Source organism: Leucoraja erinacea, chromosome 2 (genome assembly GCF_028641065.1).
Source record: "Leucoraja erinacea ecotype New England chromosome 2, Leri_hhj_1, whole genome shotgun sequence".
NCBI classification, from domain to species: domain Eukaryota; kingdom Metazoa; phylum Chordata; class Chondrichthyes; order Rajiformes; family Rajidae; genus Leucoraja; species Leucoraja erinaceus.
Window position 1 is genome coordinate 109202316 of NC_073378.1, and position 17408 is coordinate 109219723.

The 17408-nt window shown below is 41.7% G+C and overlaps 2 protein-coding genes across 3 annotated transcripts in view; both read left to right on the plus strand.

Annotated features, from left to right (window-relative positions):
- erp44 (endoplasmic reticulum protein 44) overlaps positions 1–17408 on the plus strand; it is a 317180-nt gene that overhangs the window by 25829 nt on the left and 273943 nt on the right. The gene's annotated exons all lie outside the window — the stretch shown is intronic.
- The window catches only part of tex10 (testis expressed 10), a 52194-nt gene continuing 49810 nt past the window's right edge, over positions 15025–17408 (plus strand). The window contains exon 1 of the mRNA XM_055663156.1: positions 15025–15165. The gene's annotated coding sequence lies outside the window, so the exon portion shown is untranslated. The remainder of the gene's footprint in view (positions 15166–17408) is intronic.

Below are 17408 nucleotides of genomic sequence, written 5' to 3' on the forward strand. Positions count from 1 at the left end.
GATCTGCATCTTGAGATGGGTATTGTTGCACACAGCATCTATTAGCCTCTGTTTGTACTGATCTGGATAATAAAATCTGCATCAGTGGCAGCCATTTCATTGTTTGCAACCTTTCATGTGCAAAGCCTTTGCAATCTGCATGTGTTATTTATGCCTGAACCTCTCAGTGGGACAGTCCACTTGTGGCACTGCACTTGCCCAGGGCACACCATAGGGTGGGCAGAGTGCTCAGACCAAGTGAGTGCCCTCTGTTCCCCATGCTTTCCTCCACCTCAAAGGCAGAAGTTTAGACAGTTCTAAACTTGCCATGGTGGGAGTTGGTTCCTTTATGCTGTGATGCTCTTCCTGGTGAACAGCATGGCAGTGATCAGCATAGGGCAGTATAGCAATTATAAATTCTCCATTCATCTGCATTGGTCACTGTGTACCATAACCCTCATTTTTATTTATTTTTGCCCCAAATCTACAAATTTTGCAGAACATCCAATTGATATTAACACTGTATCCCATTTCAAAGCACATTCTCTTGTATTCTCTTCTCGTTCATGTGTCAGTTGACCAAAATGCAATTGAAAGTGTTGCACAATGAAAACCCTGATTATGTTTGGGTTTTTTGACCACCTCGACCAATCTTAAGGAAAATTCTCCATGTGGAAATTCTTGCAGTTTCCATGGGCTGTTAGTCATTTCATCCATAGGAGCAGGGCTGCAGTTACTATTCTCTCATGCTAACTAAATGAGCAAGGATTTTGTTTAGATTCCAATAAATGTTGTCAGTGTAAAGACATTTATTTTCATCCCATTCTTCATATAGTATATATTAAATAGATATCCTTAATTCAAATTGGATCTCCCAGACCAGTGTGTGGATATAAGATACTTTATGTAAGTGGAACTACAATCTTATGGTAATTTTCTCAAGCTACCCGATTAATAGACTTGTGTCCTCAAAGAATTTTAAATGGCAGAGAAAGAGTGAAGATGGCTAACTTGATTCTTAAGATGTTTGTTTAAAAATACTTTTTTACCATTGTTTTGATCACAGCACTTCAGATAATTTTTGTAATGATGATGTTCATGCATAATAATTATTGGAAATGGTGTAATAGGGTGGCACCAGCATTGGCTGCCTCGCTAACAGTATGTCCTTTTGTTTGTGTTTTAATTGGATGTGTTAACTGTATGTTTTTAGTGTTCTTTAGCTTGTTTTATGTGGGGGGTTGGGGGGGAAACTTTTTCTAATCTCTTACCTTGACGGAAATGCGATTTTAAAAAAATAAAAAAATAACGTATCGTATCTCCATCCGCACTGTGGCCTAACATTGAGGGGTTGGCGGCATTTGCTGGAGACCAACTCCCCGACGCTGGGGCTTCAACCACCGGCTGCAGGCGCTTCGATTTCCCGATGGATGGTATGACTGCCCCAACCGAGGGAGAATAAACAGGAAGATTAGACTTCTTTGCCTTCCATCAGTGAGGAACGTGGGGAATCCGCTGTGGTGGATGTTTACGTTAACTTTTATGTGTCTTGTTGCTTTTTTTTCGTATGGCTGTATGGTAATTCGCATATCACTGTACCTTAATTGGTACGTGACAATAAAAGGTCTTTGAAACCTTTGAAATAATATATTTGCCTTGGCTCAAATTCAACTGTACACATTGTCTATGGAGGTGAAAATGCAACTTGTGGCAATTGATACTGTCTTACATTGCTTAATTAATGATAGGTGTTGGAAATTTTCAGACCTAGAATCAAAGTCCATTTATTTTCCTATAACCAAACCAGCACATGTTGTTTTTCTCTTTTTCAGGCGCTTACGATTGGAAACGGGATTCTTTGCCAACAAACTTGAGCCAATCACATGATTCCTCTTTGTACCAATCTTCTACCACTCCTGCTTTGTATTCTTCAAACAAGGGATATTCAACAGATTATAAATCCAATCTAAACCGGGGACCAAATGCAAGCAATGCCTATTCTCGTCGTTAAGTTCATGTCAAGGGTATATAAAGGGAATAATGGAAGGATGGGAATGTTGAATTTAAATTTTGCACTGCTGCATTACATCACTAGTAATGAGAACCAAGTACATATTTTCCTTTGATTTGTTTTAATTTTTAACATCTGCATGCTGTTTTTGATTTACCTTAAAGTCTCAGTACCTATAACCTAAATGAGCAGTAATCCATATGTAATGGTCTTCGTTATTCTGTTTAATTACATACAATCGAGCTGAAGTGAAATTAAACAATATATTTTCTCATTTCCCCTCTCCCTGCTAACCCCACCTCCTGACCAAAAACCCCAAACACAAATATACTTGATGAAACCCACATGATCCATCAACAGATAAGCCATAGTCATGACTGAAGCTAATAATTTCTCCACTTTTGATTTTCTGTATTTATTCCAATGCTCCTCTTTTTCTGTTTAGTCTCAGGAGAACAAATCTCCAGGCATCAATATTCCTTCAATCTAACTGGCATGTAGACATTTAAATGCTGGTGTGAATTCCATTTTCCCTCAAATGGTATCATAAAATATATTTGTATTGGGTATTATTGGTGACATTCAAAGCAGGACTCCTGCCTGCCTTTCTCTTTCTCTTCTCCCTTTTCCAACTCCTATCTTTCTTAACCAGCACCACACAGGTCACTGCTTTGTGAGCGAAAATCAACCAACTTTGTTTTTACTGGACCGGCAAATCTTTCTGGTGTTATCATGAGTGTAGGGTAATGAGAGTTGCACAAATCTGCATTTTGAAGTCCAACTTGAGGCTGCCTATTACAATTAACAATTGGTGGGTGAAAGCCAAAGGAAAGATCAATTATAATGCATTTCAAACAATTAGACAATTTCTAAACAAATTAATCATAAATCTGTTAAGTAGCTTCATGTACTGTTTTCAATATGTGATAGGGAGCAGACAATTTTTTTTTTTTTTCAACAATCTTATTTATTCCAATATATCAAAAATGCAGCCCTCTTCCAGTTTAAATTGAAGACACACCTGTGTCATTCCTTCAGACATACTTGCTCTGGCTCACAAGATGCTAATTAGATGTAACGTTCAGAAAAGGTAGCCGAAACCAATGATATATTGACTTGAATTATCTTGATATTGGGAGAAAGGTTCCCTATATGCAAATTTGTGAGAAGCTTGGAAAACCAGCAATAATGTATAATTAAACAAGAATGTTAAATTCTCCCAAGGCTCTGTTGGCCATGGTAATCTTAGAAAGTTACACACCCAAGCTTACTGGTGATGCATACAATTAAACATATATGATTTGATGGCTGTAAAAGGTTTATACAATTTTATATGGTTTCATGATAATAATGGAAACATTCAAATGTAATGCTTCTAAAGCAGTTCAAATAGCCATCTAGTCATATTACTTGCTTGTTTCTACACCTGAATATTTTAACATTTACTATATTATGTACTGACATGGTTTTCTTTCTCTTGAACGATGTGGAAATGCCAGTTGTTTACCTGAATATGGGAGATAAGACTATTTTGGAAAACATCATGAAAACAGTCATTTAAAAACATGATTGTTTCGTAACTGTTTAAAAGCGATTGCTTGAGAGCGATTTGTATTTCTGTGATATACAAATCTAGGTTGCATAAGTCATTTTCTGCATGGCATACACACAATGGCGCTCCTTTTATTTAGTTAATGTTGCTTTAATTAGCCTGATTGCATTGATTAACAAAATTAATTTCAAAAATATGGGGACATATGTACCCAAATGTACCCAAATGTAAGAATCCTAATGCTAATAGTTATTTTTGTGTAAACGTTACCTGGTTGTTTGAGTATTGGATTATTCTTGCGACTTTTAAATGGAACAAGTTTTTTGTCAGTTATATCTGTGTATATTAATTCTGCAGGAAATATTTCATATCAGAAAAGATAAATAGGGATATATGCATGATCATAAATCATTCTACAGTTGGACTTCTACAGTTGGACGCAGGTATTGCGAATTTAGACTATTTAGACTAAGTTACAATATATATTTCAATTGTTTTAGTCTGATTTGCAGCTGCGATTATTTTCGGAGCTATAACTTGGTTCACACTCAATCAATTTATGTAGATGTGCATATGTGTCTTTTTACAATACTGGAGAGATTTTGAGGAGATTATTATTCCATTTTTTACACCAATACACTGTTCTTAACAAAAATCTAAGGTTCATTGTCACATACACCGTTAAAATGTATGTGACCATTTATTGTCACATACACTTATTAAATACAGTTTGATCACACAACTTAATGTCCTGTCTAATTCTTGGCTGGACTCCTGCGTGTCCCCTCTACATTGGTGATCCTGACATTCAGAAGTGTAATTCGGGAGGAGATAATTTCTGAGAAACATTTCAACCCGCCCGCTCCCAACCCGCTGTTGTCGCCGACGAGGCCCAACTCAACGCGGTCACCCTGAAGCTGCCTACATTCTTGACCTCGCAGCCGCAGGTATGGTTCCAACAGGCCGTCACAGTTTTACATCCACGAGACCTGTTACCACTACATGGTGAGCGTTCTCGACCTGCAAAGAGCTGGTTGGGTCGTGCCTTACCTGGACAATCATAAGGTTCATTTGTTGTCACATACACCAATTGGTGTAGTGAAATTTCACAGGCCAGGTCAGTCATACAATTAAAAAAAACAAGACTCAAAAAACACATTTCGACATAAACATCCATCACAGTGACTCCTACACATTCCTCACTGTGATGGAAGGCGAAATAAAGTTCAAGTCCTTCCCTTTTTGTTCAGATTCAGATTCAGATTCAATTTTAATTGTCATTGTCAGTGTGCAGTACAGAGACAACGAAATGCATTTAGCATCTCCCTTGAAGAGCGACATAGCTAACGATTTGAATAAAAAATAAATAATAAGTGTCCGGGGGGGGGGGGGGGGGGTGATTGGCAGTCACCAAGGTACGTTGTTTAGTAGAGTGACAGCCGCCGGAAAGAAGCTGTTCCTCGACCTGCTGGTCCTCGACCTGCTGTTCTTCCTTGGTCGGGGGCCTCGAGTTGACGGGACGGTCTTGAGTCCCGTAGCTGGCGGTGTTCGGGCCCTCCGCGCCGAAGCGATCAGCTCCTGTATTGGGGGGATGTCAGCTCCCCCGCGCCAAGTGATCGAACCTCGCCTTGGGGCTGGACGAACCTTCTGCTGCATTGGAGCTCCCGACTAGCCTCACCCGAGACTGCGAGCCCTGGATGGTAAGTCCGCAGGCCGCGGTGGGAGCGATCCCAGGCAAGGGATCCGCTCCGATGGTAAGTCCACGGTGGGGCTCACAACAGTCCGAGGCAGCTTTTCAACTCCATCGATGGTAGGCCGCAGAGCGCGGAGAATGTGATCCAAAACTTGATCAACTCTCCGGGAAGGTGAGAACCTGAAAAAAAAAAAGTTCCCCCTGACACCCCCCCCCACATAAAACAAACAGAAGAACATTAAAACAAACTTTAAACAAACGCTAAATATACCAAAAAGGATGATAAAACGAACAGACAATTCGCATGTATGGTGTCCGCACTATTCCAATCAGCTTTGGCGCATGCCACTTCACCTGGCCATTCATTATTGCGGGGAGTTTGTCCCGGCTGCTGATGGGTCCCGGGAACCGCCGTCATCTGTGTTGGTGCGCTTGCAGGAGAAGGAACCCGATAAGGCGCCCTGTCTACCGTCCTGACGTCTCGTCATGGGGTGGCCCCATTCCATGTGCCACTGGCGCTGGTGCACTCTTCGAACGTCTTTCTGCACTGCGACTCCCACAAATCACTCTTGTAGTGCCCTTATAAAGGTACCTTTCGGGTGCTGCGGCACGGGCCCACGATATTTGTTTTGGACATGGAGGCCCGGCAAAAAACTTGTGGCTCGATTAAAGCTGGTATTTGAGGTTGGGTAACGCCCGTGCCCAGAGAGGAGTAGGGAGCAGGACTGTTAACTTATTAAATACCGTTTGATCACGCAACTTCCTGTCCTGTCTAATTCTTGGCTAGAATCCTGCGAGTCCCCGCTACAAGGTAATGTACCGTTTAGATTACATGGTGAAAATGTTTGGTTTTCGCTAATAATGTGCCAACCAGGTCACTGGTGGACACCACGCAACAACCGTCCCACAAAATGTATTTGTGTATTCAGATACCTTTTTCGGAAACTTGCCATCAACATGCTATCATTTCTTATATTTTTTGTTGATACTATGCAAGTCATGAAACCAGTAAAGTGCTTGTCAACTTTTTTGAAGGAATTTGAAATTTGACCCCTTGTCACGTTTTTATGCAGTATTGTAAAAAGACGCATATATTTGTAAATGCATATTTTAAGGTTTTATATATAAAATAACCATCTTTAAACTTCATAGTTACAGCATAGAAATAGGCCCTTTGAGTCTGCGCCAACCAGCGATCATCCCATTTACTAATACTATCCAACATACAAGAGACAATTTACAATATTTACCGAAGCCAATTAACCTACAAACCTGTTCGTCTGTGAAATGTGGGCGGAAACCCATGGGGTCACTGGGAAAAACTAGAGACTCCATACAGACAGCACCCATAGTCAGGATTGAAACTGGGTCACTGGCTCTGAGGCAGCAACTCTACCACTGTGCCGTCTTTATTTTTCAGTGCAAAATAACTTAAATAAGATTGTTTCCAATATTGAAAGGAGATGTTATTTTAAACCAAATGACTTCTTGATCCTGCAATTAAGTGCAAGGACAATGTTTGTCATGCTTTTCAAAGAGGTATTCAAATTTATTGCTGAATTGACAAAAAATTAAGGGGCTCCTTATAATGACCCGTTTTCCTACCATTATAGAACATCTAGTTTAGTTCATTTACCAGTCAGTATTGACACTGAAATTAAGGAACCTGGTCGCACCACCCATCATAGGGAGAGGCAATATTGGTTGGGCCTTATAGCCTGGGTTACGATTCAGCAAATCCTTTTGTAAATTCTTGCTTGTCAATATTAGATAATAGACAATAGGTGCAGGAGTAGGCCATTCGGCCCTTTGAGCCAGTTCCGCCATTCACTGTGACCATGACTGATCATTCGCACTCAGTACCCCGTTCCTGCCTTTTCCCCATATCCCCTGAATCCGCTATCTTTCAGAGCTCTATCCAACTCTTAAAAGCATACAGAGAATTGGCCTCCGCTGGCAGAGAATTCCACAGATTCACAACCATCTGTGTGAAAAAGATTTTCCTCATCTCCATGCTAAATGGCTTACCCCTTATTCTTAAACTGTGGCCCCTGGTTCTGGACTCTCCCAACATCGGGAACAGACGTTTCCTGCGTCTAGCGTGCCCAAACCCTTAATAATCATATTCAATAAGATCCCCTCTCATCCTAAAATCCAGAGAACACAAGCCCATCCGCTCTATTCCATCAACATATGGCCAACTCTGGAATTAACCTCCCTCAATAGCAAGAATGTCCTTCCTCAAATTTGGAGACCAAAACTGCACACAATACTCCAGGTGTGGTTTCACTAGTGCCCTGTACAACTGCAGAAGGACCTATTTGCTCCTATACTCAACTACTTTTGTTTTGAAGGCCAACATGCCATTTGGCTTTCTTCAATGCCTGCTGTACCTGCATGATTACTTTCAGTGACTGATGAACAAGGACCCCCAGATCTCGTACTTCCCTTTTTCCCCCACTTGACACCATTCAGATGATAATCTGCCATCCTGTTTTTGCATGCAAAGTGGATAACCTCACATTTATCCACATTAACCTGCATCTGCCCACCTGTCCAAGTCACCCAACCTGTCCAAGTCACCCTGCATCCTCATTGCATCCTCCTCACTGTTCACACTGCCACCCAGCATTGTGTCATCTGCAAATTTGCTAATGTTACTTTTAATCCCTTCATCTAAATCATTGATGTTTATTGTAAATAGCTGCGGTCGCAGCACCGGGTCTTGCGGTACCCCACTAGTCACTGCCTGCCATTCTGAAAGGGACCCGTTAATACCTACATTTTGTTTCCTGTCTGCCATCCAATGTTCTATCCATGTCAGTGCCCTACCCCCAATACCAAGTGCTCTAATTTTACCCACTAATCTCCTATGTGGGACCTTATCAAATGCTTTCTGAAAGTCCAGGTAGACTACATCCACTGGCTCTCCCTTGTCCATTTTCCTAGTTACATCCTCAAAAAATTCCAGAAGATTAGTCAAACATGATTTCCCCTTCGTAAATCCATGCTGATTCAGACCGATCCTGTTACTGCCATCCAAATGTGCCGCAATTTCATCTTTTATAATTGACTCCAGCATCTTCACCACCACCGATGTCAGGCTAAATGGTCTATAATTCCCTGTTTTCTCTCTCCCGCCCTTCTTAAAAAGTGGAAAGACATTAGCTAACCTCCAATCCACAGGAACTGATCCTGAATCTATAGAACATTGGAAAATGATCACCAATGCGTCCATGATTTCTAGAGCCACTTCCTTAAGTACCCTGGAATGCAGACCATCAGGCCCTGGGGATTTATCAGCCTTCAGTCCCATCAGTCTACCCAACACCATTTCTTGCCTAATTTTGAGTTGCAATGGGATTAATCTCAACTAGAGATCCCTGCAGCTAACCCATTTAAAAAAAGGAAAAAAAAAAAAAAAGAAGATCCTGATACACCTACCTGCCAAATGTTTACACTCTTTGGTCACTGGAACTCATACAAAGTGACAAGGACATGTGAAAATTGGTAAGAAGTTAAAATCTGCAGGTTTTCACCCCCTGGACTATTGTTTAAAAATGCAAACATGAAGAAAAGGAAGAATAACTGAATTTAAGTGCTGCCAACAGCTTGTGTTTGTAAATAGTAGGGATTTTTTTTCCTTATTCCACTGTAGTTTTATTTTAGTATACTTTATCACAGAGATGGGGCATAAATGTAGGTATCTCAGATAACTTGTGAAAAGTCCAAATCAGATTCTTTCTTCTGAACTGGAGTCTGGGAACCCCATTGTTAAGGAAAGTAATCCGTGAACCTTTAATTGTTTGTACGTTAAAATGGTGATGAAATGACAATACTTTAATAAATATAAGATCTCATGATCATTTCTGTCATCTAAATTGGTAAAATATACGAACTTGTATTAAAGGCTCAAATTGTAGTGATTTGTATTTCTGACAAGGATATTTTTTTACAGAATTTGGAATATTTTCTTGTTTATTTTGGATTATTTTACTGTTGAGCATCAGTTTTGTGCATCTCAAACCAAACTTGATAGTCACCAGATTTAATGGGGGGCATTGCCATCCCGAATTCAGCAAGCAGCTGTTGCTTTTACTGAATAAATCTGTTGAATAATGTGTATAAAATATCCCGGATTATCTTTTGGGTTAAGGTTAGTGGTAATTTCCACAATCAAAATGTCACTGAAACATTTTTTTTCAACTCTGTATTTACAGGTCCTCCCCAGGTTGCGACAGAGAGCTGTTTATAACCTGAACAGTTCGCAAGTCAGAATCACAGCCATGAACCAAGTTCCCAAAAGGCAAAAGATGCCTGCACCCCCACAACTTGTATGTACAGGCTGCCCAGAAATTGGGCATTCGTAACCCAGGGAGGACCTGCACATGACTGAACAAATAAAATTTAAAGTATAAAGAATATAATTTTGATGGTGAAAATAGTTTTAAAACATAGTAGATGTGTAGCAATAATTTGATGTTTAAAATGTTAACCCGCTGCGAAAATGATCTCTATTCTGAAGTTTTTTTTTTAATAGTTCAGACTTGTTTTATCACTGCTACTTCTTTTTTGTGATGTATAAGAACCAAAATAAATAAATTCAACATTGTACAAGATATTCTCTTTTCAGTCATTACCTGAGAATTAAAAAAACAGGTGAATTTGTGGCTGAGGAGTTGGTGCAGAGACACAGATTTTTGAATCATTGTCACCTCTGCCCCAAAAGAGGCCCCCAGTTCAAAATGGATGGGTGCACCTGAACTGGAGGGGAACCGATATCTTGGTGGACAGGTTTGCTCGTGCTACTTGGGAGCAAAGATCCTATAGCAATCAAAATAGATCACTCCTTCTAAATGCAATGGGCTGACATGTAGAACGGAGCGGGACGTGGGCCTTTTTTTCATCCATTTCAGTAACCCGACCCGACTCGCAGTGTAATCAGCATTGCGGGCGAACAGTTTATAATTCTGAAAATGAGGAGAAGATTTTTCCCAAATAACTTTTATTTTTACGAGGATGTTTCCGTAACTGGCTTCCGTCTCCGCACTAGTATCCTATGGGATCTTTGGTGCGGAGACGGAAGCCGGTTACGGAAATGGGGCTGAAAATTACTCATGAATCTGCCCATGACTACTACATCTTTTTCGTCGAGTGATCTATCTTGCTTGCTATAGGATCTTTGCTTGGGAGGATTCAGTGAAGTAGTGAGGCAAGTAGAAGGATGAAAGTAGGTACAGAAAGCGATGAAAGCAATTTAATCGGCAGGGTTGGCAGAAACATTTCAGGGAGCGGGGGGGGGGGGGAGAGAGTCAAAGAGGAGGTGGGGTTTCTTGAATGATTAAAAAGAATGTCACAGCAAGTGGTTCCAGATGGCATCACAGATGGTTTGGCTAGTGAGGCTATATGGGAGAAAGTGAGAAATATAGAGGGGATGATCACCTTGTTGGAAGTGTATTATAGGTCTGCAAATAGTCAATGAGAATTAGAAGAACAAATATGCCAGAAGATCACAGACAGCTGCAAGACTAATAGGGTTGTCGTACTAGGGTTTTTTTAACTTTCCAAATATAGATTGGGACTGTTATAGTGCCAACGACTTAAACGAGGTGAAATATGTCTCGTGCTCAGGAAAGTTTCTTTAGGCAATGTGTAGCAAGCCTGACAAGAGAGGGCAAAACTCGAAGGTTAAGTGACTGTGTGTCAGTGGGTGAGCCTTAAAATAGTTATGGGTAAGGGCAGGCTCACAGGTTAAAGTTCTGAATTGAAGCAAGGCCAACTTTGATCGTATGAGATAGGAACTTGCTCAATTTGATTGGAGTAGGATGTTTGCAGGCAAAGAGACATTTGGAATTTGAGATGTTTTTAAAAGAGTGATGGTAAGAGTTCAAGGCATACATGTTCCTATTATAGTAAAGAGCAAGGCAGCTGGGAGTAATAAACCCTGAATGATAAGAGAAATTGAGGCCCTGGTTATGAAAAAAGAGGCATGTGTCAGGTATATGTAGTTGGGGGTATCCCTGGAGGAGTTTAGACTGAGGAGCAAACTTAAAAAGGAAAGTAAAAATTACAAAAACTTCAAAGAGATTTCATAAATATATTAAGAGAAAAAGGGTGACTAGTGAGAAAATAGGGCCCTTCCAAAACCAAAGTGGGCATCTATATGTGGAACTGCAAGAGATAGACAAGGACTTCAATTTTCCTTTTTTTTTAATATCATGGAGAAACACATGAGGGTAGTACTAGTGAGAATAGGAACTGGATAATAGGGAAGATGAATGTGTGGCTGAGAAGTTGGTGCAGGGGGCAGGGATTCAGATTTCTAGAACATTGGAATATCTTCTGGGGCAGTGGTGATCTGTACAAAAGAGATGGGTTGTCCCTTAAATGGAGGGGGACCGATATCCTGGCAGGCAGGTTCCCTAGTACTACATCGGTAGGTTTAAACTAGATTGGCAGGTGGGTGGGATCCTATACAGGACTGAGGCAGATGAGAGGTAAGAAGTTGGTTCAGAGGGTGATGAGAGAAGGTTTAGTGGACGGAATAGGCAGGAGAAAGGCAGGGAGTGAGGAAGAAATGTTGGTGCACTTCTTTTAGTGCAAGAGGCCGGATGGATAAATTCAGATGAACTTAAGGCATGGATAGGTCATGCGACTGGGAAGTTGTAGTCATTATGGAAAACCGGGACAGAACTGGCAGCTTAATGTTCCAGGGCACAGATGCTTCAGGAGAGAGATGGGGATAAAAGAGGAGGGGGTGTATGTTATTAACGAGGATGTCACGACAGTGGTCAGTGGTGACATTATGGATGGTTTGTCCAGTGAGGTTATTTAAGGAGCTGAGGAACAAGAAAGGGATGATCACCTTGTTGGGAGTGATACTACAGGCCCCCAAATCGTTAACATGAATTAGAAGAGCAAATATGCCGGGTGTTTGCAGACAGCTGTAGTCGTAGTGGTTTTAACTTTCCCAATATGGACTGGGAATGTCATGGTGCAAAAGGTTTAGACAGTGGAATTTGTCAAATGTGTTTGGTAAAGTTTCCTCCAGCAATATATAGAGGGCCCCGCATGGGACAGTGCCACCCTTGAACTAGTCCTGGAAAATTGGGGGGGGGGGGGGGGGGGGGGGGGGGGGGTGTGCAAAGTGGATGGGGTGTTTTATGGATGAGCCTTTTGGGAACAGCGACCACTGTTCTCTAAGGTGTAAGATAGTTATGGATAGAGACAGGGTGGGCCCATGAATTAAAATTCTAAACTGGGGCAATGCCAACTTTAAAGGTATAAGGCAGGAATTTGTTCGTTGATGCAAGCAGGTTGTTTAATGGTTAAAGAATGCCCAGAAAGTGGGGTGTGTTTTTTAAAGTGTGCTGACAAGAGTCCAGGACATGCATGTCCCTGTTAAGAGTGAAGGGCTAGGCAGGTGAGCACAAGGAAACCTGGATGATGAGGGAAATTGACACTGGTCAAGAGTAAGGAGGCCTGGGGCAAGTAAAAGTAGCTGGGATCAAGTGTATACCTGGAGGAGTTTCGGAAACTGGAGCAAGTTAAAAAACAAAATGAGAGCAAAAAGGGGCCAGGAGATGGCTCTGGCAGATAATATTAAGGATCATCCCAAGAGATTTTATGTAAAGGGAAAAAGGTTGACTAGAGAGAATGAAACCCCTTAGGAATCAATATGGTCAACTCTGTGGAGCCACAGGAGATAAATAAATTCCTCAATATTTCTCGAGTATTTCTCGAGTATTGAAAGACATGATGACTGGGGAACTTAGGGTAGTCAATGGAAGTGTCTTGAGAGCAGTCAGTATTGCGGTCGAGTAGTTGCTGAAGGTCCTGGTGCACATGAAGGTAGACAAATCTCTTGATCAGATAAATCCGAGGACACTGGGAAGCTAGAGAGGAAATTGCAGGTGCCTTGACTGAGATTTACAAGTCGTCATTAAATACAGGTGCTGGAAGACTGGAAGGTGGTAAATGAGCCTTTATTCAAAAATGGCTGCAGGGAAAAGCCTTGGAACTACTGGCCAGTGAGCCTAACATCTGTGGTTGGTAAGTTACTACAGAGTATTCTGATGGATAATACATGCATTTGGATGAGCAAGAGTTGATTAGGGATAGTCAGCATGGGTGTGTATGTGGGAGATAGTGTATCATGAATCTGATTTTGTGTTTAAAGATGTGACCAAAACAGTTGAAGGGGGCAGAGCTGTAGGCGTATATATGATTTTTGCAAGGATTTGACAAGATTCCACAAGGTAGGCTGTTTTAGTTTAGTTTAGACTAGTCAGAAGAAGGGTCTCGACACGAAACGTCATCCATTCCTTCTCTCCAGAGATGCTGCCTGTCCCACTGAGTTACTCCATCTTTTTGTGTCTATGTTTAGTTTAGATATACAGCACGGAAACAGGCCCTTCAGCCCACCGGGTCCATGCCGACCAGTGATCCACGCACACTAACACTATCCTACACACACACACACACAAGGGACATTTTTTATATTTACCAAGCCAATTAGCCTACATACCTGTACGTCTTTGGTGTGTGGGAGGAAACTGAAGATCTCGTAGAAAACCCACACAGGTCATGGGGAGAACATGCAAATTCTGTACAGGGTGCTGAGAAGATTTTGAGGGTATTCCCATGACTCGAGGGCCTGAGCTACAGGGAGAGTTTGAGCAGGTTAGGACTTTATTCCTTGGAGCACAGGAGCATGAGGGATGATTCTGTAGAAAATCATGAGAAGAATAGATCAGGTAGCGCACAGAGTTTTCGCATTGAGAACCAAAGGACAGAGTTCTTGCGGGGAGTTCTCCGCAAGAACTCCCCGCCGCTTGGACAATTCCTCCTCCCCCTTCCCTCCATCCCCTTGCCCCGGACTGGAGGGAAGGAGGGACTGGGATACATTGCCCGTCTCTCTCCCTCGCCTCTCACCGTCTCTCCCACTCGCATCTGCCCAAAGATATAATCTTTGCATCTGCCCCCTCTCTCCCTCCCTCAATTCAATTTCAATTAAAAAACGTTATTGGCATAAAATACATCGTTATATTGCCAAAGTATAAAACATGACATACATATTTAAAATGCATAAGTATAAATACAAGTATACAGTGTATGGAAAGATATGTCCCTGTACATAAACTCGCAATATGCCTATAGCCCTTTATTGATTGCTACACGTTCTTGCAGCTGTAAGCAGTACAACACAATAGCAAGTTTAGCTTACACAAAAAAGCTGGAGAAACTCAGCGGGTGCAGCAGCCTATTAGGCAACGTTTGAAACGTTGCCTATTTCCTTTGCTCCATAGATGCTGCTGCACCCGCTGAGTTTCTCCAGCTTTTTTGTGTAACCTTCGACTCCAGCATCTGCAGTTCCTTCTTAAACAGCAAGTTTAGCTTTCTCTTTCTCGCTGTTACTTTTTTCTTTCGCGAATGACCTTTGACAAATCCCATGATACCGAACTCGTTTATTACTCCAGCCTTGTGTGAGTCTGTCTTCAGTGTAACCTGTAGTTGCTTCCTCCACGCTGTCTGCTGCTAGTGGGGGAGACAGAGCTGGCCAAACGCGACACAAGACTACATTTCCCAGGTAACCCGCTCGAAAGGACCCAGGTTTTTATTTTTAGTTATTTTTATTTTTTATTAACTAAGTGCTGGGATCAGGTTAATTGGCCGCGGTTTTATCAGCACAAGCGAATGGACGGGAAATTGTGTTTTGTTTTCCTTTTATTAAAAAACAAGTTGCATTGGGAGCACAGGAGGGAGGCGGCCAGTTGCAGCTGCAGCTCCAGTGCATGTGGGTTGGAGGGAGGGAGGGAGGGAGGCTGGCGTGGGATCTTTGGTGCTGCCGGCGGCTGCTGCAGGGAGAGGTGGAGACCAAATATTATAGAGGAGCTCCTCTAGTATCTGGTGGAGACGGCGCTGCCTCCGGTAAGAGGGAGAAGCAAAGGTCGATATATAGGATCTTTGGGGAGGACGGGGCTGGCCCGGCTAATGTGGGGAGGAGGGCTCAGGGCTGGGTGAGTGAGTGAGTGAGTGAGGCGTCCCTGGGAGCAGAGGAGTTGGCCCGCAGTTGGAGTGCGGGTCCATTGCAAAGAAGCGAGGAGGTTGTTCGAGACTGAGGGGGGTGGGGAGGGATGGAGAAGGAGTGGGGTGGAGGGGTATCCCGGGGAGCTGGCGCCATGTGAGAGAAGGAGGCGGTAGTAACTGAGAGAGTGCAAGGCCCGAGTGGAGGGGGAGGGGGGAGTGGGGGGGGGTTGCAGGGAAGTGGAGTCGTGATGAGAGAAAATAAGCAAAAACAAATAAGGAAGAACAGGGGTAGTAGGTCGTCCAGTCTTTCGGATTTACTCCACCATTTACTAAGTTCGTTGTCTATTACCTATGCATAATTTTCCAACACAAAAACCCACGTTCCTTGATTCACTTAACGTGCAGAAATATATCAGTCTATGTTTTGAATGAAAGCAATATCTGATATTGCTCAAACCTCTGTACTAGGGAATTCCAAAAATGTATCGCCATCTGTGCAAAGAAGTTTCTCCTCACCTGTGTCCCAAATGGCTATTTAGTTTGAAACCATGATTTGTGGTACAGGCTCTTCAATTTGGGTCAGTGGCAGATTTCAATCTGAATTGAATTGAATTTCCTTTATTGTCATTCAGACCTTTCAGTCTGAACGAAATTTTGTGCCTGCAGTCATACATAGAATAATACAATAATAGACAACAGAACAGACAGTAAACACAAATTAACATCCACCACAGTGAGTCCACCAAGCACCTCCTCACTGTGATGGAGGCACAAATCTTAGGGCTGCAGTCTCGTCCCTCCTCTTCTCCCTCTGCGCTGAGGCGATTCCCCACCGGGTGATGGTAAATCAGTCCCGCGGCTCACCGAGCTCCGCGAACGGGCCGGTTCAAACACCGCGGCCCGGGGTGGTCGAAGCTGCCGCCCTCCAGTCCAGCGGACGCAGCTGTTGACAATCTCCCTGTAAGATCGTAATAATACACAGTACTCTTGGCGTGTTCTCACCTATACGACTTCATTTCTCTAACATTCAAATCCTCTTGTAATAAAGGCTAACATACTATTTTAACTCTTTATCACTTGCTGCACACTTTTGGCCTTCAGCAAATTGTGTATAAGCACAAGCACGTCGAGGACCCTTTGATTGTCAACACTGACAAATATTTTGCCATTTAACAACTGTGCACCAAAATGGATGTTTTATTTTGCATTATATTCCACATGATATACTCACTCTTTCACGCAACGTTTCATAATTTCCTAAGGAACCTCTTTGCGTTCTTTTCTGTACTCACTACTGCATTTGGATTAGTATCTTTAGCAAATAACATATGGCATTTGGTATGCTCAGCCAATTATTGAACTAGCTTGGAGTAACAGCATTGATTCCTGTTGGTCCCCACTAGTCACAGTTTTTTGTCTGATAACTAATTTTCAATCCATGCTAATTGGACCTTACTAATTCCATCATCCATTGCCTTAGAGCACACTTTGACCATTTCAAAGATTAGACATTCACTCATGTCTGTCCTTTTGCATGTTCTTGCTCCTTAATAAATTGAGCACTTTAAGGATACTTAGTTGTCCAATACTTAATTATAGACTAGAGATTCTGAACAACAGAATCTAATCTAGAAATCCCTGTTTTTTGTTTAATATTATTCTTAAATGGCTTGATGTGTAATTTTGCAATCTGAAGTTATGATTCTTCTATGGAGAATTCAGAAAATTGTAATAACGGCAAGTCTCTTGCCACCATACTTTTACATCTGTATAGAATTCATACAGTATTGGAGATTTGACCATCTTTAAAGCCATCATTTATTTTCTTGAATCTTTGTTTTGCTTGTTTGTTTGTCTCCATCGCTGATTCAGATAGTTTTTTGGGGATGTTATGGTTCTCATTTGTTATATATAGTTCACCATCTTATTTTCAGATATAATTATCCAATATATGTATATATTTTGAAAAGCTTATATTGGTCCTTAACAGCCTCCTTAAAATACAAATCCATTAGAAAATTGTTGATTGTGTTGCATATTTCTTTTCAGATTCCCTTTTTGTAGCTCTTATTACTTATCAACACTCCTCTTCTTTCCATTTAATGTGATTTGCACTTTTTTTATTTTTGTAAACATTTTCTTTT